Below are 23,036 nucleotides of genomic sequence, written 5' to 3' on the forward strand. Positions count from 1 at the left end.
AGTTGTTATAAGAAGGAATATGAATTGGCTAGGCTTAGGTAACAATGATATTGGACACATTTCATTTTACGAGCTTAGGGACCAAAGTGTAAATATGTGAAAGTTTAGGGGTAAAATTGTAATTTTTCCAAAGTATGATTTAAGGACTGATTTGAATAATGTGATAATTAAATGAGTGAAATTTGCTATTATAGATCAAGAAAAATAGTGTTCGGACCTAAATCGAGGAAAGAATAAGGATGTGGACTAAATCGAATAGTAGCCATATTTTGAGTACCGAGGTAAGTTTGTGTGTAAGTAATGCAATTACATTATTATGTATTTAATGCTTTAACATTGCATGAATTTTGTAATTGTCTTTATGGATTTAATTAATGATGACTCGATGACGATTCGATGAGTTCGATACCTCAAAATCCCAGTTGAACCTTAGGAATAGATAGGATACAAATGTCATGACATTAGGGTTATTTATGATCTCATGTATGACCATGTCTGGGACATGGCATTAGCATCGATATGTGATCTCATGTAAGACCTTTTCTGGGACATGGCATTGGCATCGATATGTGATCCCATGTAAGACCATATCCAGGATATGGCATTGGCACCCTACCATATGTATGAGAATTCCCGAGTATCCTTTAGTATTCCAAGTGGTTCAACGGGTAACCTAACGACTATGTCAAAGAGATGACAAGGTATGATCATGTTGAAAGGGTACAGGTACATATCCAAGGCTTATAAGCATTGAGATCATAAATCGATAAAACCTCAGAAGAAGTGAATGAATAAACTATGATCATGAGTTTTATTGTACATTATGCAAATGACATGACTTAAAATGTAACTAAGATACTTGATGACATTATGATATTATTATTATGTTATGTGTAAAATAATGCATGGTTAATGTTGATAATTATTTTCATGCAAACTTACTAAGCTTTATGCTTACTCCCTTTCCTTTTCCATTTTCTTATAGTGTTACCAAGCTAGTTCGGGGATCGAAGGACGTCGGAGCTCGATTCACACTATCAAACTAATCTTTTGGGTATAGTGAATTTAAGCATTTTGAGTATGGCATGTATAGGGACTTGGTCTTTTTGTTCTATGTCATATTGGTTTAGCCAAATGTGTTGGCTTATGATGATATGATTCATTTTGTATAAGGCCATGAGATATGGCTTACAATGATTATTGGGTTGTAAACCTATTCATCTATGTATGTATGTGCCAATTCCATTATGATAGGGTTATTGGTTGTTGATGGTTGAATAATGATGGCTACTATGTGTGTGTTGGTAAAATGGGGCTTGACATGATATGGAGTCCTAATTTAGTATAATGTGATGAAAAGTTATCATGCATGAGCTAGGTTTATAAATGTTTAAGTACCTTTAGAACCATGAATGGGTTGTGCAAATAAAGGTGGCAATTGGCTTGGAATATAACCTTAAGTTTTTCCACACAGGTAGACACACGGGCGTGTGTCTAGACCGTGTGTGACACACGACTTGCCCCAAGGGCGTGTGTTCTAGTCGTGTGTCCCCTGCACCCTAGTTACTGTTAAACAGAATGCCTAATAGTAAACACATGGGCAAGGACACTGCAGTTGTCTTAGCCGTCTGAAGGACAAGGCCTCAGATCATGGATGTATGTCCAGGCCGTGTGAAGTCTGCACTTAATTTCGAGAATTTAATTCGCCACATGGCCTAAGCACATGGGCGTGTAACTTGGCCATGTGACTCTAATTGTATGACGACGTCATAGTCAAAAAATTACACGGACTGAGAACACGGGCGTGTGTGACCACACGGCCTGCCGATATGGTTGTGTGACTCTCCAAAATAAGAAAATTTTCTAAGTGTCGAAAAGATTCCAAAGGTTCTCGGTTTAGTCCCGAACCGCATCCGATGTATGTTTTGGGCCTCATAGGCCCTTATAAAGGACAATTTGCATGCGATTCAAAAGTTTTAAATTTGAACAAAATTTTATGGCTCGATTTTGTTTGTTGCTTATGATTTAGTCTGGTAATGCCTCGTATCCTGTCCTGGCACCGGACATGGGTAAGGGGTTAATTGGCTCATCATATTCCTTTGGGATTCTAGCATTTGATTCCTCATGTCCTGTTAAATTTTGGCCAATTGTTTTTGCATCTGTATTTGTAGCTGATCTTACATTTCTTTTTGCATTTGCTCTAATCTTTCCAACCTTTGGTCCATTACTTTAGTTTTTCCTTGTGTATCGTAACGGTATTCTAGGGTAACTGTCATGATTTTAGGATCTCTTTGTGAGATTTAATGCACATGATGCAATATAATGCTAATGCATGAAATGCATACAAGAAAGGCATTGATTCTGATTCAATTTCATTATAGTCACTTTTCTAGAAAACAAATTTCTTTACATAAAACGGATTATATATATGGCCTCGCCTTAATACTTAAGGCCTTGACCTTCCTAAGAAGCCAAGCTAACTCTTGGCCTCGATCTGACTCTGACTCATATTTCAAGCTCAGTACATCAGCCCATACTACTAAGGTTTGTAAATGATCAGCCACCTATCGTACTTGAGCCAAAGCTGCACCAATGACGTAATCCCTATCCCTGACCTGATCCTAAGATCGATGAAGTTGCTCTTGCCACTACTCATTATTTGCTTCCAAGAGTTCAACTTGAAGGTCACAGTTTTGTAGCGTGACTTCGAGTTCTTCTATCTTTCCTTTTAGCTCTCCAATTTTGCTCCGACTAGCCTTCAACTCGATTACAGAGTTACGACTACGATACTGATGTAGGGATCTTTTTAACTCTAACGCCTGAGTTTTTAACCCCACATTCTCATTTTCACTTTCTACCAAACTCTCTTGCAGAGCGTTTTCTCGTACTTGAGCATCTTAGAATTTCCTTTCCCATTGACTGGCTCTACTCTTTTCCTCTTTAATTTCTTGCTACCATTGTTCTGATGTTTTTCCCAGACCAGCGGTTCTCATTGACCTTCGCAGCTTCTTGTAGTCTGTTTTCAAACTGTCCAAATCCTCTTCAGCCTTACTTTTCCCTTTTCTCAGCTTCTCAGCTTCTAGTTTCTTGACGTCAACATCCAGTCCCAGCTGCATTTTCTTCTCTTCCAATTGCTCTATCTTTTTTTCTAGCTCCAAAATCTCTCTCTCAAAATCTTGTTTGATGATCTGTAGCTCAGATGGGATCACTTGCAAGTGTTCTTCCATTGATCAGGTGTCTTCTTGATCTAATGTAGGGATGTTGTCATTGATTCCTTGACCCCACCACCGGTCATATTCAGGGGTAGTCATTGGGTTGACTGCAAACCTTTTCATTTTGCGAGTTCGGTTCTAGGCGTTCAATATTTCATGAACTTTCTTTTTGTAATTATCTCCTTTTTATATAAACTACCACTGAACTAACCCTTGTGTTACTGGCGTAAACTATCTTTATCTTTACTGTTTTAACACAAGCAGAGAAGCATACCCAACAGCCCCCTATATTCCAAGTAGGGGAACCCAATCAAAATCTCCACACCGATATAAAATCTCGTCAAGGACCATCCAAAGGGCTCTCCACTCGAAGCTTCGTCTCGCAGATTTTGGAGAATCATCATCCATTTCTCCTCTGTGATATAGTCTAGTCTCGGCGTAGCCACTAACTCTTTCAATGGAGAATATTCTTCAGAGAAGATTCGATATGAGACCTTTTCCACTTTCTAAAAATGGTTGTGGAACTACGCTAGTAAGAGTTGTGTGCGTCCGATGAATCTTCCTTCGCCTGCTCTTTGACATGCGTTCAAGGATCTGAAAGTTTCGGCTAAAATTGCAGGAACAGGTGTGACCCTTTTATCTATCAAGTCTGTCAAATAAATCGGAGGCTGCCTTGTCTATATGCCCTAAAGCCTTAGGGAAGATAACCAATCTGTAAATGCTTAACGCGAAGACATCAACCCTTTTCTTCACATCAGGATGTGCTAGGATCAAATCTCTCAAATTTCTCCAAGGAATGCACTTACTATCACCCTTCTGCTTGATTCGGTCTGCAACCCACTATTCGCTTTCCCGTGATGTTTATCAGCTTTTTTAAGAACGTTGAGATGTTGGCAGCTCTAGAATAAGCCTTGTCAATTTAAATCTTCGGGAAACGGAGCAAGGTCGTGTACTCTTCCACAATAGGTACCAAATCCACCTTTCCAAAAGTAAAACAACTATAAATAGGGTTCCAATACTGAGCGAAAGCTCGGAATAAATGCTTGTCCACTTTGATATTCAATAGATAGGGCAAATCACCATAATTACAGTAGAACGGTTGCTTAATTTCTCCATCCCATTGATCCCATTTTCTTTCATCTCTTGAAGATTATTTTGGGTTACGCTGATACGAGTAAAATCCCACAACTCTGACACGTATCCCTTTGTAAGACTATCACCCTTCTTTTGTTGCATTGTCTCGGCCCATATCCAGACGGTCGCATTATCCTCTACTTTATCAAGAAACCCCTTTTCCATGAAAGGTTATCTATTTAGCAACCTAATGTGAATCAACACCTTTTTTGTGATGAAAATGCTATGCAATTACAATAAAAGTAAAACAAACAAGTCAGTATTTCATACTCAGTTCAAAGCAAGCGAAGAATAATAAGTAAAGCACCTACTCGGGTAACCACTAGGGTTTGGTATGGCTCTACCTAAGGTGGGATCTTAAGGCTCGCTATATGGGGTTTGGTTCTAAAGTAAAGGTACCCGAACCAGCAGTTCCTCGATCCTCACCCATTATAGGCTCATATGGGCCGAGTTCAGTTCAGGGGAATATATTTCCCTATGGCTATACAGAAATGAAAATCTCACGAAGACATAGGTACGGATATATCCCGAAAGTGATCCCCTAACCTATATGAAGGTGAAGACCTCACGAAGGAATAGCTTTTTACTCCCACTTAAAAGGGTAAAATCGATCGATTATGAGATGCAATGTGCAGAAATATATCCAGTAAAGCAATTATAAACCAAAATAATGAAGATCACAACAAATACAGATGAAATGCAATGAAAGGATCGTAAATTTAAACCAAGTTTTCAATTTTCAACAAAGGGACAAAAAGTAATCAACTCGTGGCTTGACTCACTGATTTTGGGGTCCCCAGCGGAGTCGCCAAGCTGTCAAAACCATTTTTTTTGTAAAAGGGGTCGACTTTTATTTTGAAAATGAAAATGAAAAATGGGAGTCGCCACCAATCATTTTTTATGATGTGTGATCGGATCACCTCGCAATTTGATCATTTTAATAAGAAGTTCGATTTATTAAAATGATGATTTTGGTCTACGAAATTCAGAAAAATGGGTTCGAGAGTCGGTTATGTACGAGGAAGGATTAGCATCCTCGTAACGTCCAAAATTGATACCTAGTTGATTAATTATTGTCTTAGTGTCGAGAATTGAGAATTTAAAAAGATTTTAAAAATACAATCCTTTGTTAAGATATTATTTAATTGAAATTTTTGAGAAAAGGGCATATTACACGTAAATCGAGAAAAATAATCACATCCCATAAGTTAGAACACAATATCTTAAATCCTCAAAACGCGAACAAACACCAAAAATTTTATTTTAAAAGACATTCGATTGTCTCGGTTTTGGAAAGAAATCGTATTTCATAAGTTAGAACACGATCTTTTTGTAATTCCCGAGATTACTTTTTAAATTTTAAAATGTTCGTTTGTTCAGATTTTTCGAGAAAATGGAAATCCCGTAAGTTAGGGTACGACTTTTCTAAATAAAAAAAAGAGAAATATTTCTTATTTTAAAACAAAAAATTTAATGTGTCGTGTAAAGATTAATGTAACATGAATTGGTAGTGAAATAAACTTGGACGTTAATATACATAATGAATAACAATAAATGCATTAATATGAATGACAATAATATATATGAAAATAGAATAAAATAAATAAAACCAACAAGCTAGTAAAAAGAAAAATAATAAATAAAAACTAAAAAAGTAAATAAATAAACAAATAAAAGTTTAAAATAAAAAGACAAGCATATAAATAAGGTATTAAACAAAATAAATTAAAAGGATAATAATAATAATAATAATAATAATAATAATAATAATAATAATAATGATAATAATCTAAGCTTTTTGAAAGTATAGGAAAAGATATATATATATATATATATATATATATATATAAATGAATAAATAAATAGATAATAACATGATAATAATAGAAGTAAAAACGTGTCCATTTAGAGAATAATAATAATAGTAATAGTAATAATATAGTAAAAATAATAAAATTAATTAATTTAATAATAAAATAGCCAAAATAACCAAAAAGGGACTAATCTGAACTTAAAATGGAAATTCGGGGTAAATTCGAAGTAAATAAAAAAGGAAAAGGACCAAGTTGCATGCGCAAATAACAAGGAGGGACCAAAATGGGAAATAATCATCACTCTCCAAAACGCACAACATCAAGGTGGATCGAATTGAAAGTCAAAATAGATTATGAGGTAAATTTTTTTTAAAAAAGAGAAACCTAATTGCAAAACAATAAAAAAGCGAAAGGACTTGCAGTGCAATTAACTCTAAAAACAAAAACACGCAGATCCTCCCTGGCAAGTCGGGTCAACACGCGGATCCTAGGGCCAAAACAATGTCATTTTGGTGCCTGGACCTATGGCACAAAACGGTGTCATTTTGATAATCTATAAAAGCTTAAAATTTTCTTAAAAAAAATCATTTTATGCTTAAGCTTCAAAAAAAAAAGGGTCATTTTTGCTATCTGGGTTATCCTAGATTCTGGCCAAAAGGGTCGCCGGCCTCCATCGCAGCTCCGCTGCACCTTCGCTATGGACGGCAGTTAAAAAGTTCCCAGTGAGTCCTCTTTTCCTCCTTTTTTATATATTCTTTTGCATGTAAAAATAAAAGGAAAAATAAAGTGATTTAAGAGCAAAAATAAAAGGTAATCACCTGTAACTTTGCAACCTTCTGTTTTCTATATTGTATTTCTTCTTGTATTTAGGTTGTCTGTTTCTTTTTTATTTTTGATTTGGTATTCGAAAAATGACTGTTTTTTTATTTCTATCTCTCGAATCTTTGCTTAAATCTCTGTTTTTTTTTATTTGTATTCAAAATCTGTCCAAATAGAATCAAAATACATTGGGTTCATATGGATTTATATCCATTTACAACTTGCTTTAACTAAAATGATTGGTCTACTTTTTTTGCAGGTAAGGGCGGTGCTGACGATACTGCAGTGACGACATCAGAATGGCAGAGGGTAGTGGCCAGTGGCGGTTGATCAGAAGACCCTAGGTATGGCGCACCTAGGGTTTAGTTTTTTTTTTTTTTCTGATTTTAGGTTGCATTGTTGGGCTTCGGGTTTGGTTGGCTTTTATTGGGTCTGTAGTATATTAGGCTGATTTGCTTAGTTTGGGTCTGGTTTGGGATTGGGTTTAGTTTGGGTTGTTTGGGTTTAGGTTCTGCTTATGGGCCCTAGGCTAAATTGGGCTTGTACATAAAGTATGGAGCGTAACAAATAATTTTTTTTTTGAGTTTTTATACTTTTCTTTGACTTTTTTGTCATTTGTGTTACAAGTGATAGGTTAGGAGCATGTACTTAGGTTGATTTTATTTATAATAAATTTGGCATGAGGATAGGTGGTTTTAAACTTTTGATTATTAGATTATTGAGTTCTATATAATACACTGTGAATAGGCATTAAAGCAATTGAATGTACCAAATGATATAGAGATTACAAGGAAACGAGCATGCTAATATGAATGATAAATTATTGAATTTGCTGTTGTTTGGTTTATGAGAGTTGTGAATATTGAGATACCTAGGAATGACTTAATACATTGTTTGGAATACACCCAGAGCCAAAAAGCTAACCATGTTATTTATCTTTAGTATCTATTTTGTGTCAGAAAACACTTCTCAATAAACCCTTATACAAAACCCGAGCCAAAATATAAATTTGTACTTATCTTTTTTTTCTTTGGTCCTGAACTACACGACTATAAACATCTGGCCATACGTATTAAGGGTTAAGTATTTTTTAAAACTAGAGTGAAATAGGAGGGATGAACGTGATATAGTGATTATAAGTTAGCCAATATGTGTAATAAAAGAAAATTTCAAAAAGAAATTCAAAACAAGTAGAAAAAGTACTTGAAAAGTAAGAGCATTTGTGAATGAGTTGTATTGAAAAAGAAAAAATATGACAAAGTCACAAAAGTATTAAATCTCGTTCATTAGTGCACAAAAACTCATAAGCTAACCATGATTGTTATATTATTATGTGACTTCCTATAGGGAGAAATAAGGAAGGTGTGAGAATGAGACATAAGGTGATGAGCGGGAAAGGGTTAATAAGGGGAAGAATATGGTACAATATGATGTGCCAAACTATTTTCATGATTGAAACTATTTGATGCTTACTATTCTCAAAATCCATAACTGTCATAAGCCTCAATATGTTACAAGCTGAAAAGTATTATGTTATCTAGGTTGACTTGTTCACAATTTGAAATCATATTGAACAATTGCATCTATGACTACTTGTATTCCACTAGGATAATCAAATTACTTGTATAATTTATTAATGGATTCCTACATTTAAGACCCTTAATGCTTGTATGTATTGTAATATACTGAACTTAGGTGTTTAATATCAAAAGTGGTAAGTTAGTTATATCTCATGCTAAGTTAATGCGAATATAAAATGCCTATTCATGTGCTCTAAAGCTAACACTTGTACCATACTTGCTCAATGGCCATCTTTTCATTTATTGATTTTGTTTGTGTTGCTTGTGTACAAGTAATAACTTAAGTGTGGGGGAGTTTGATCACCCATAATTCAGTGTAATAGATTAAACTAGTTTTCACACTTTAGGAGCTTAAACATAAGCATTTTAGTTGTGTTTTATTTACGTTTAAGCAAGTTTAGTTCAATGTAATAAAATGTGTTATTCGAGTATTTTATTGACCTTGAGGGCCGAATAAGGCCTAAGGGTGAGCTGATATGTTTTGTGAGTGTGCAGGAGACCATTAAAAGGCATATTAACTTAATATTGGTCGTTAGGTTGCAATATTGAGCATTAAATGTCGTAACATAGGGAACAGAACTGAAGAAGCCCAAGATTGCCTTCAATGTCATGACACAGCCTAAGAATGTTGCGACAGACCCTTGAAGACACACTGAACCTAAACATACTATAGGTCTTGTGTCACGACATCACCTCTACACGAGAAATTAATAAGAGCCATGGGCATTTTGGTCTGCACGATCCAACTTTAAGCTCAGGAACATCAACTAACCTAGGGTTTAGGACGACGACCATCCTAAGTCTTTAAATAAGCTCAATTAACACATGTTATGGGACCTTTTTCTATTGTTTTGTCTTCATTTTTTCCTTTCTCTTATATTTAGACATTATTTCCATTCTTTTTATTTACTTTTTGGGAAGAAATCAGATTCTGAAGTTATTCTCAAACTTTATGAGAATTCTACGTTTAAATTCAATACAATTGGGCTTCTTATAAACTATTACTCTTGAAATTTCTCTTCATGTTCATTCTTTCATTCAAGTTTATAAGATTTACTAGATCCATGAGGAACTAATCCTCTTGTGGGGGATTAGTGAGTAGAGGTATGAATAATTAACTATTTTGTAAGGATTTCTTAACGGATCAGCTGTTCAAGAGAGGAAGAACCTAAACCCTAAGGCTAACAACCCTAGGAAGTAATCAAATGTGAGAATTAATTAAAAATTGGTATGGCCTATCCATGAACACCTTAACCCTGAATCGGTCTGGACTGTAAGGTCGAAAGATAAGTAGTTCTTACCGACTCAGTATTTTAGTGGACGTATTAGAAGATCCTGTTGGGATATTGACTAGTTGGTTGAACAAGAAAGCCCAAGACGACAGTTGATTAAGATTACCAAATTAAGCTAATCACCCATGCCTAAATTTGATATTTACCTTCTTATTTGATTTCTTGCTTTTCATTCATTTAGTTACTTTTATTTCTTTTATCATTATTTTTTATTATAATTTATCCAAAACCTCTTCTTTTAGTTATTCATACTATAATCTAATTTAAGTATTAATTAGATCTATTTATGTCTAAGTTAGAATTAATTTAGTGCTCACCTCCCTTGGGTACGATCCTCGGAGTACCTACCTACTCCGTTGTAACTATATTACAACCTAATTCATATACTTGCAGATATCATTTTTTCCACATCTTTTGTACATGATTTTCTACTCTGGACGTTGGTACGTTCGAAGGCAGTCAATTATAAGTTAGTCGGGGATAAAAAAAAGCGAAATATCAAACCACCGCAAAAATACTGTGAAGGAAATCTAGTGGTATATGCTTTAAGTGTTGCGGAGAGCATCGATTCAGCTAAACCTTCGAATTATTCAAAGGCAATTCGGGCCTTTGATGCCAACAAGTAGCTTGTTGCTATGGAAGAAGAGATGGAGTCTCTTCAAAAGAACGAGATGTGGTAGCTCATTAAACCACCTACTAAAAAAATAGTTGGTTGTAAGTGGGTGTTCAAAAAGAAAGAAGGATCGGATCGAGATGACACTAGATATAATGCAAGGTTGGTCGCAAAGGGATACAATCAAGTGGAGGGAGTTGATTTTCATAATGTTTGCTCTCTAGTTGTGAAGCATATGTCCATTTGGGCACTGTTAGCTCTTGTTGCATTATACAATCTCAAGTTAGAGCAATTAGATGTAAAGACTACATTCCTTCACGGAATTTGGATGAGGACATTTATATCCAACAACCTGAAGGCTTCAAGATCGAAGGCAAGAAAGACCACAATTGCCTTCTATAGGAATCTTTATATGGCTTGAACTAGTCTCCTCGACAGTGGTACAAGAAGTTTGACTCATTCATGACAAACATCAGTTTTGTATGAAATAAGTATGATGGTTGTGTATACTTGTATCGTCTTGATGATGGATCATTTATATACTTGCTATTTTATGTTGATGATATTTTAATTACGACTAAGAATCCATCCGAAATTGAATGGCTTAAAAGAATCCATCCGAAATTGAATGACTTAAAACCTTACTTAACTCTAAACTCGAGATGAAGGATCTTGGTGTAGCCAAGACAATTTTAGGGATGAAAATTTTTAGAGATAGATACCTCGGGAAGCTATTTCTGTCACAACAGAGATACATTGAAAGAATTATCGATCGGTTTGGAATGCAAGATTCTAAACTAGTTAATACTTGATTAGCTACACACTTCAAACTTTCAATTTCAAGTTCACCACAAACTGAAGACAAAGAAAGGTACATGTCCTCGGTTCCTTATTCTAGTGTAGTCGGAAGCTTAATGTATGTAATGGTTTGTGCTTGTCCTGATATTTCACATGCTGTTAGTGTAGTAAGGAGATATGTAACAACCCAAATTTAGTGGTGTTGGAAACAGTGGTTTTGAGCCCACAATTTTGATAACTGAGTTATTATTTTAATATTTATTTAATATCTATGGGATTAATTTAAGGTCGTATTAAAGTTTCGTTAAGAAATTTTGAAGTTTAAATGGTTAATTACGTAAAAAGGACTAAATTGAAAAAGGTGCAAAAGATGGATTTTAGTAATTAAATGGATTAAATGGCTCTAGAATTATAAATTTAAGGATGTAATTGGTAAATATACCATACTGTATGTTAGTGGATGTGCATGGATAGGTATTATTGTAAATAAAGTGAATTTTAAAGGTTAAATTTGTAATTAAATAAAACAAGTAAAAGTTTTTAATTAAAGATGAATTAAAACATTTTCATCATTTTGATAGCCCTAAAATCGATTAGCCATTGTTAAAAGAGGGGAAGCTTTCGTTCATAGAGTTTATTCATGCATGGTAGGTTTTCAAGCCCCGTTTTTATTGATATTTATGTTTTTGAGCTCATATTAGCTTAATCTAGCTAGCCTAGGGGTTTATTTGCAAAACTGTTAAAGTTTGAGGGATTTTCCATGGTTGAGTGTGAATATGTTTTGAAGTTACTTGATAGATTATTAATCTTAGTTGTTAAACTTGTTTTGTTAAGTAATTTTTGATGAATTTTGAAATAGGGATTAAATTGTTAGTAATTATGGGTTGTTCCAAGGTCCTTTGTAGCATTGGTTAATATGGATTTAGGTTAAAGTGAGTAACATTCAAGTTATGAGCTTAAGGCCAAAATTGTGAAAAGTTAAAATACTAGGGTAATTTTATAATTTTATATAAATATGAATTATGGATTAAATTGAATACTTGAAGTACTTAATTGAATGAAATTATCTATTTAGATCAAGTAAACAACAACTAAACTTAAATCAAGGAAATGCAGAAGCTTCAGATTAGTTTCAAATTCTACATCTACGACTATAGTTATCGAGGTAAGTTCATATGAATTATAATCATATTAATGATAGTTAAATTGATTATTTACTATATTGTTTTAATATAAGCAGACTTGAAAAATTCTTATATATCGATGTTTTGAGCAATTGACGAATAACGAATCCCGTTTAAAGCTTAAGAATTCTTAAGATACGAATGACATGTCATTAGGGATTTCATGTTTCGAGTGCTGGTCTTGAATGTCCTACCGATGGCTGAGGTCCTGCATTTATTGCAGATTCTCCACAGCTTGTGTGAGCAGCATCGTATGGATAACATTCCAACCCACAGCTCGTGTGAGCAGGCTTATTTCACAGCTCTTGTGAGCACTATTGAAAAGGAAATGTTACGATTATATGGAAATGCACACTATGTGTGAGAATTCCCGAGTATCCGATGTAATTTTAGATGGTTCAACGGGTAAGTAAAGGAAATGGCATAGTAAGTATACAATTTAAATGGGTCATGATCTTATGAAAAGGTTGATGAGTTAAATGATGTGTATATAAAATCTACTTGCTATATGATTGAACTCATATGTATCATGGATGAACCTACTAACTTGTGAGTTTGATTGTGGTTGTATAGGCTTTACTAAACTTATGGTCTTGGTAATGATATTATGCTTATTCTATAGTTTGTGCTAAAGAAATGGTAATTTATGTTTGAGTTTATACAAGCTTACTAAGCACTAGTAGCTTACGTAGTTATTTTCCTTTGTTTCATAGATTGTAAGAAGCTCGATCGATTGGAAGCTTGTTGGAGATCTATCATACTATCCAATGATCATTTCGGTAGTTTTTGAGTATTTTGGCCAAGGTTATAAATGGTATATATATGATCCTTTTATTATGGTATTTCTTGAATGTGCAATGGTTGATTTGGTATGTATATGTTTTTGAAGTTTATGTTTAGTTGGATGAACTTTGGAGCTTTGACAAGTTAGGTTATTATTCTTAAGTGCTTGTATATAATATTCTTTTTGGTATGTTTGTGATGGCATGTAAATAGTAATATGCAATATCGTTTGGTAGATAAATGAACTGGGTTTTATGCTTGAAGTATGGCTATATTGATTTGTTTGGTTAAGTGATGTTTAGATATATATATATATGGTGCCTTCGAATGACATATTGGTTAGATGTAATAGGATATTTGAAATGGTATGTTTATAAATGTTTGAATTATGCTTAGGTCAATTGAATGTGTGCACAAATGGGATGGATTGTTAGGAGTGTTTTGGCCTTGAAATGGCTTGTTTTTAGGGTCAAATTATGGATCACACGGCTTGAGACACAGGCTGTCACACAGTCATGTATCACTTATAAATCTTTAGTGTATTTAGTCAGTGAGTTACACGACCTAGCACACTGCCTGCTACATGATCATATGTCACAAGTCAGAGAGTTACACGGGTTGAGACACAGGCTGGGACACGACGGTGTGTCCCTTTGTTCGATTGTTACACGGCTTAGGCTATGCCACATGGCTGTATGACCTCTGTTTTCAAATTTTGTAACTTTTTTCTCAAATTTTCTGATTTGTTTCAAATTAGTCCCGAATTGTTTCTAAACTATTTTTTAAAGCCTCAAAAGCTTGATTTAGGGACCAAATGCATAAGTTTGATAGGATTTTAATGAGATTAATTTATATAATTTTATGGTGTTAAATATTTTTCTGATTGTTCGGTAATAGTCCGTAACCCTAATTCGACAACGGAGACGAGTTAGGGGTGTTACAAGATATATAGTCAAACCCGACAAATTACACTAGCAAGCTATTAAGTGGATTCTAAGATATTTGAGGGGGACTTCCAAAACTTGTTTGGAATTCAGAAGATGTTTAAAAGCTCTAGTCAACTATGTAGATTCAAATTATTTCGGAGACTTAGACAAAAGAAGATCTCTCATAGATTATATGTTCGCTTTCAACAATTTTACAATTTGCTGGAAAGCCACCCTTCAGGCCAGTGTGACATTGTTAACTATAGAGGCGGAATATATGCCTAAGAGGCCATTTGGTTGAGAGGTCTATTTGAGGAGCTGGTTGATAAAAATGACAAGACTATTGTATATTGCAATAGTTAAAGTGTCATGCATCTCACAAAAGATCAGATGCATCATGAAAGAACAAAGCGCGTAGATATTTGGTACCACTTTATTTTAGAGGTGATCGCTTAATGAGATGTTCAGATTCATAAAATCGGTATAGAAAATAACCCAATAGACAAGATGACAAAAAGTCTTCCAATTTCCAAGTTCAAACATTGCTTAGACTTAATAAGCACTCGACAGAGATCGAGTTATGCCCCTGACAGGGCTCGGCAAAGAAGGCATTTCAAAAATACGAGTCAAGGTTGAGATTTGTGAAGTGTACCTCGTCTTTTGAATTAAACAAACGGAAACACCGTGACAAAGAAAAGCCAATGTCATGATGACACGGTATCGATGTCCTGATGAGAAGAACCCATCATCCTGACGACGCGATGCCTAGCATTCTAACGAGCTGAATGCGACGTCACGATGTGGCGATGTGTTCCCCACTTAATCGAGTTTCTTCTCCTAGTTAAAATCTATTATCTTTTTTCAGTCTCACTCTAATTATTTTAGGGATGTTTTAGTCATATTTTCACACGAAATTAAGCTTATAAATAGGTCATTTAGCAACCCTAGACAGTTTAGAATAACAACAACAAAAATTAAGAGAGAATTTGTGGGAATTTTGGGAGAACTTTGTATCATTTCAGGTTCGGGTTTGTTTATTTCTCCATCTTGTACTCCTCTTTCAATTTTTGCCGATTTTAGTGAAGTTTTCTTTGCCTGTAATTTTTTCCTATTCAGAGGGATTGTTCTACGTAAATATTTATAACCAATTTTTCTCGTTTTCGTTACTTAATTCGGATTTAACCCAACAAAATCATGTATTTTGTTAATTTATTTAAGTGTGCACTGGGTTGATCAAGATGATATAACATGTTTTTAGAATAAAAACATTTTGTTGTTTGAATATGATTTGCCCCTACTCCCTAATGTCATATGTCATTGTTGTTTGAATATGATTCACTATCACTTTTTGAAAAATTATAACTTTAATTCTTCATTCTTTTTAAATAAATTTTATTTATTAATGCTAAAAGTCTCTATTTTTTTACTTATAATTTTTATAAATGCTTCTTGATTGAATATATCTATTTATAAAACTAAACTCAATTTTTAATTGGTATATAACTCAAATGTCAATTAAGTAATAACTAAGATGCTTAAATATTTATTCAAGTAATAATTTTATTTTATATCAATAAAATTGACATAAAATATTTAAAAAATAAAATTAACACACCTTTTAGGTCAAATTTTAACTAATAATTATAAATTTTAATTATCACATTTTTAATATTTTATGCTTAGAGTTATATTCAAGTAATATGTAACAACTCAATAGTCACGGTGTCGGAAAGTGTATTTTCGGGACTCTATTTTCATAAATCAGACTCGTAAATATTTATTAGAAATATTTATGAAGTTAGTTGTGTAGTTAATTAAGTTTTGTTAAGTGAATTTGCATGAATTAAGAGTAATTAGGTAAAAGGAGTAAATTGCATAAAGGGTGAAAGTTGAATTATAGATTAAAGAAAAATTAAAGGGACTAAAGAAGAATTATCCCATTGTCTTAAAATGAGGCAGCATAAGGTGTATATTATTATAAAATTTAAAAGTTAAAATATATATAAATCTCAATTATTAAGTATATATATTATATTATATAAATCTCAATTATTAAGTATATATATTATATATTATAATAAGTAAATGAATAAAATAAATAATAAAAAGAAAGAAAGAAAGAAAGAAAGAAAGGAGAAAGACAATGTTAGGGGTTTCAAAGTTTCCAAGTTTGAAAATCTATCAATTTAGTCCATTTTCTTGTAATTTTTATGTTTTTGGAATCACGGTGTTAAGTACTACCCAACCCATGTCAAAATTTTAGAAATTATTGAGTTTTTAAGTGTTGTCTATGTTGAATAATTTTAGTATTAGGGACTAAATTGATAGATTTTTAAGTTAAAATTCAAAAAGGATTGAATTGTAGAATAAATTGTAAATTTTAAGTAATAGGGACTTAATTGTGAAAAATTCAAAAATTAAGAATTTAAGTGAAAATAGGGAGTTAAATTTAGTCTAAAGTAGAATTTGCATGAAAATAAAGAATTAAATGTGAAGAATAAAAGTTAGTCTCTGTTTAGGGACTAAATTGGAATTTACGCAAACATTGAGTAAAAATTGAAATATTCAATAAAAAATTTAATTGTGCTGTATTGATGAATTTTAATTGTTTTAATTCCGTAACTAACGTCATACTAGAATCCTCGACTAAAAAGGAGAAAGATAAAGTTGACGATGAATAGCTCGGAATTTCTAATTTGTATTTCTATAATCCGAACTTAGTTATTAATTGTTGTATTTTTTATTTAATACATATGGTAAGTGTTGAGGTGAGTATTTGGCAGTTTAACATTGAATTGAATAAAAGTGATTAAATGGATTGAATTGATATATATATATATATATATATATATATATATATATTCTGAATGTATTGATTATTAAATTGAAATGGAATATATGTGCAATTATGATAATTGAATATTGGTTGTATTTGGAAAGTAAAATTAGACCCTATTAACTATATCGGGCAGAGTCGAATATAGATAGAATGCCATAGGATTGGAAGAGTTCAGGGATTTCTTCGACTTCGAGTCGATGAGACACTTGGTGTCAATTTATTACTTCGGATTTATTCGATGAGGCACTGGTGTCAATTTACTTCGGTTTGACCGATGAGACACTGGGTGTCAATTTACTACTTTGAATTATCCGATGAGGCACTGGGTACCAAACTAGTGTGTTTGGTTGGATCCTTTTATCCATTCGAGTGCAAGTCGTGTTAATAGGGTAATTAAATAAAACAGTATTATGATTGATATGGTATGTGAATTGAAAATGAAATAGTGAATTGAAATATACAAATGAAATACATGAATTATGTATTCATAAATTGGATATGAAATGATTAATGTTATTGTTAAATGATATATGGATCAAATTGTGAAAAGCTATTATATAGCAACTGATGGAGATTGAGTAGAGTATAAAGTGATGTGTTCATGATTTGAGTATTGAATGGTTAATGCTATTGTATAAATAAATGTGGTTTTAAATATGTAATTGTGCTTAACATTTAATTGTGTATGTTATATTGTGTTGTTTTTAAATAATCGGATTATAGAAATACCACTGAGTTTTACTAAGCGTATGGATTTGTTTTCCGTGCGCAGGTTAGGTACTTAATTTTGATCTTTGATTTAGCATCCAACAACGGTCCTGAACTCAAACGTGGTGATGTTTATCCTTTTGTGTCGGCATGTACCTAAGGTGTCTAACTATTAGATATTTTGTGAATTAATTGTAATAAGGTTATAAGTTTAATATTATTTAGTTTTATACATATAAATAGGTGTTTGTGTTAAAGCTATATTATGGTATGGTAAATTGATGTGCAAAATAGATGGAATTAGGAATGTTTATAAATTGTATTTGAATGATACTTTGACGATATGTTTTGATGATATAATTGTGGTACCAATGAGGGTACATTGGTTAGGCACCTAGGATGATTGTTTTGACATGTTTTGGATGTGTTTGATTGTGTTTTAAATTGGTTAAACGAATGGTTTTTAAGTTGATTAATGTTCAAGCTTGCAGGGAATGGTAAACTTGTTTAATGTACATTTTGAGTCCACACGGCCAGACACACGGCTAGCACATGGGCGTGCGATGCCATTTTGAAAGGGCATACGATCTGGCACACGGGCATATGGCTCGGCCGTATGACCTAAGTCAGAGAGTTACATGGGTACAGTCACAGGCTAAGACACAGCCGTGTGTCCCTACTTCGAATGCCCACATGATCTAAGACACGGGCGTGTGAACCTTGCAGCTTTGAAAATTTTTAATATTTTTCGAAAAATTTTCTGAGTTTTTGAATTAGTCCTAATTTGCTTTTAACACGTATTTTGGGCCTCGAGGGCTCGATTAAGGGACAGTATGTATGAGTTTAATTGGTTTTTTACCTGAATATAATATGATAAGAAATGTTTGTAATTTATGTCTGTTTGATCGATAAGCTTCGATAATGCTCCGAAATCCTATTTCAGCGACAGATGTGGGTAAGGGGTGTTACATAATAACTCTATTTTAAAATTAGTACAATTTTTAACTAATAATTTTAAATTAAATTATAATTAATTTTAAATTTAATATAATAATAAAATAATAAATAAAATATATTCTCATTAATTTAAAAGTTTTTCTAAACTTATGTATTTATATATTATAAATGACAAGATATCCACTTATAAATTCATTTTTCTTTAATAAAGGATTAATTCATCTTAATTATTTTTGAGAACGTAGTTGTGACTGGGGTATGGTTTCTTTTAATGCAAACATTTGTTTTAATTGTCAAAAAAATGTGTTAACACATGTCAAGCGATTAATTCATCGTAATAAATGTTTGTTTGTGATGGTGGCATGGCTTTTCTTTTTAATGAAAATATTTGTTTTAATTATCAAAAGAAATGCGTTGTCAATTGATTAATTCATCTTAACTATTTGGGTAAACTATAGAATTGAGCTAATTTTTATGGTGTTTTCGTTTTGGTTATTTTATTATAAAAAATTTAATATTTAGTCAGCGTTTCAGATTATTTCTATTTTGATTATTCTCGTTTTAGATTGTTTCATTTTATTTTAGTCACTCCTTTGTTAAATTATTAACGTAAGTGATGAGTTTATCTTTTTAAGCGATATAATAACACATTTAGTCTTTAATACTTACACATTTTAACAATTTGATATTCAAATACATATAATTAAATATAAATTATATTTTATAAAAAATACAAAATATAATATTATTTATATATATTTATATGAATAATATTATATGTTTTATATTTAATTATAATTATAAGGCTCAAGTATTCATTTAGGCCCTTGAGCTTGGCACCTTCTCCTAAGTTAGTACATATGATTTTTTTTCTCAAGTTGTACTTAATTTTCATTCCAATAAAGGTTTTAATATTTTTTTAACGGTATTAAATATAAGACACGTGATCTTGATGATATTATAATCTATTCTTTTATAAAAATATATATAATTTTAAAATATAAAAATTATAAATTATAAAAACATGTATTTTTAAAAATTAAAAAATAAAAAATCTAAAATTCAAGTTAGAATAATCGAAAACCCAAAAGAGTTACATATTTTTTTAAATAAATTGCAAACAAATTAGATGAAGATAAATTTTAGAATAAATTTTATGTTTAAATATGGGTGCAGATCATTTTCTATTTGTTAATCATTTGTTAGGTTTCATAGGAAAAATTAAATTCCTTTGCTAAGAATGATATTAGCACGATCATGAATGAAGTTTATAAAAATATAAATTTGATGAGTTTTAGGTGGGGTTACGAGTTTGTCAAAATCATAAATTTACATATAAGTTTATCAAGATTTAATTATATGTGTTTAAATATAATTATAATTAGATTTAATTATATGTGTTTGAGGATCAAATTGATAGAATTTATAAATGTGGAGAGTTAAATTTATTGAATTATTTAGAATTGGAATCAAATTATTAGAATGTGTAAGTATCACAGACTAAATGTGTTATTATATTAGTTAGAAAAATGTCATTCGTTAAATATTTAACGGAAAGTGACCAAAATAGAAACAATCTAAACCATGAGTGATCGAAATTAAAGTTATCCAAAACGTTAAAAACTAATTTGAAAATTTACATAATTGAGTGATCGAAACAAAAATACACTAATAATTGAGTGACTAATTTTATAGTTTACCCAAATTATTTTTAAGAATGCTGTGGGGCAGGCCTGCTTTTTTCAATGCAAATATTTCTTTTAGTCATCAAAAGAAATGTGTTGATGCACGTCTAATATGATAATACCAATAATAAATAACTTTTACAGTTTTCTTTCGTTAGCTAACAATTATCAAATTGTAGGAAATTATTTTAAAAAATAATGTAGGGCAATTAAATTAGGAAAAGTTATTTGACATATTATTACTGAAAATTTTATTTTTACAAGTTATTAAAAGAATAAAATATTATTTAAAAAGATAATACGACTATGTTTAATACAAAATTATGAAATTAAGAATTTTACTACTACAATATGACATATTTACGGTTCAAAATATTTAAAATTCTATTTTAAAAATCTATCAAGAATTAGATAAAATTTTGGTTAAATTTATAAAATCGAATGCATAAAATCGTTGTATATTATGTTTAAATTTTATTGATTTTTATATTAAAATATCTTAAAAAGTCAAACACCTCGTAATAATATAATTTACTTTGCTTGATTGACTCTCTGTAACGCCTTAACTTTCTTATTTCAATTTTGTGAGTATTTAACATAAATGTGTATTTGTTTTAGTGGTTAAGTGTTTTGGGTGTGTGTGTAAAGTTTTGGGTTCAAGTCTCACCCTTGGTAATTTTAGTTATTTTTTATCCAAGCCTTATCATTGTTAAGGGGGTGGTGTGTTGGAGGTCCTGTGTTTGAATTCGTGTGCAAGCGTGGGTATTATTTTTGCTCAGTTGCATGTAAGAGTTTCGGTGGAGTTGGGTTTCTAAGAGGGTTGGTTGTTAATGGGTTAGTGGGGAGAAATTTGAGGATTTTGGGGAGTTAATCTGGTATTATCTTATTTTTATTCTTTTTCTCAAAAAATCCCCTCTCTTTCTAGGAGAAATTGACGTCCACTTTTCTTTTTGGCTTTACTCTACTCTTTTGTTTCTCATCTGTTTTGCTACTTCTTTCTATTATTCCAATCTGCCAATGAATCTCTATGTCTCATTGTCCTACCTTCTTTCAATTGATTGTAGCAATTCACGAAGAACGGGGCTATCCTCTCGCAGAATTGTAATCGAAATCGTTCGGGGTGTAGAATTTTTGGTGGTCTCGAGAGGATTTTTGCATAAAAAAGATACCAGGTGTGTTCCCAAAACGCAAAAAAAACAAGTTTCGACGAGAGTCAAAAAACTCTTCTGTTGACGCCACACGGGTGTGTGGTCGCTCGTGTGGATGGTCATGTGCGAGACACGGTCGTGTGGTCGATGAAGGCATGGCCATGCGCAACACACTGCCGTGTGATGACGTGAATGTGGTCGTGTGGGCCACACAGGCTTGGCCAAGTTAGGCGTGTGGGTTTTGGGCCCAGATCTTATGGGCCACACGGGTAAGGCCAAGTCTAGGCGTGTGGGCCACACAGGCATGTGGGCCCACGATTCTAAAATTTTCCCTAAGGCCGCATGAGTCGCTCCGATCGACTGTGGGCCTACTGTAGGGTCGACAAGGGCTGTTTAAACCTTAATTTGAATACTATGATATTCTAATAGACTGATCTGAGTAGGATTCTAAATGTATGTCTGACTGTACTGCCATATGTATGTCTATTATTTGTATAAAAGCATGTCGAGCATGTTTAATTTGGTAAATCTATATCTGATTTGGGGTGGGATTTGTATATGAGGATGAAGTATTCTAATCGGCGTTAATCGCCTATATTCTGGTAGCTTGGCTACATATATTCTGATATGTGTCTTAATGGTACAATATGGTGTGTAGGGATGGGTGGGTGTTTTTAACCCCACATGATGTGATGGGATGGTTGGAGATAGTGTGTAGAGGATAGGGGTAGAACTTATGCATATCTGCTTTTCGATTTGATTCTGAATCTAAAACTGTTTCTGTTTCTAACTGTGCTTATAACTATGTATGTTTGCATGCTTAATTCTATTGGATTACACACTGAGTTTAAGAAAACTCATCTCTGTTTTTCTGTTCTGTTCAGGTAATTCACAGACTTAGGCAGATCAGAGCGGCAGAGACTCAGTAATGACCACTCGACTGTAAATAGTTTAAATTTAGCAATTTATGGTTTTATTTATGATTTTGGTTTTCATTTGAGAGTTTGTAATTTCTGGGACTCTCTGGACTTTGTGATTATTAACTGTTAATTTTTGGTTTGTTGATAATCGGCATGCCTTGATAAATTATTTTATTAAACCAATGGTTTTTTCGCAAAAAGAGGTTTTTCTAAAAATACGAATCGAATTTCTAAAATGCAACGGTTTTGTTAGTCTTCCACTGTAAATAGGTCTTGGCAAATAATTAATTAATTAATGTTTTCAAAAATGGATATAAAACATATGAGTTGAATAACTTAAATGATTTTATGTAACTAAACCCATTCTATGTAACTTCTCCAAATTCGGCTATAACGTCTAGGTCGAGTTTGGGGTGTTACATTTAGTGGTATCAGAGATAGGTTACAAAACTCGGGCTGTGAATTTTAGGTTTCAAAAATATATTTCGAAAAGAATTAGTTTTCAAATATTCTTTTTGGATAAATTGGGATGAATTTCTGATAGAAAACTCTAAAAACACTGTAATTAGCACTTTCTAAAACTATACTGAGTAGTTAGAGACTGAAACCTTTAAAAACAATTCT

Source organism: Gossypium arboreum, chromosome 6 (assembly GCF_025698485.1).
Source record: "Gossypium arboreum isolate Shixiya-1 chromosome 6, ASM2569848v2, whole genome shotgun sequence".
In the NCBI taxonomy this organism is placed as follows: domain Eukaryota; kingdom Viridiplantae; phylum Streptophyta; class Magnoliopsida; order Malvales; family Malvaceae; genus Gossypium; species Gossypium arboreum.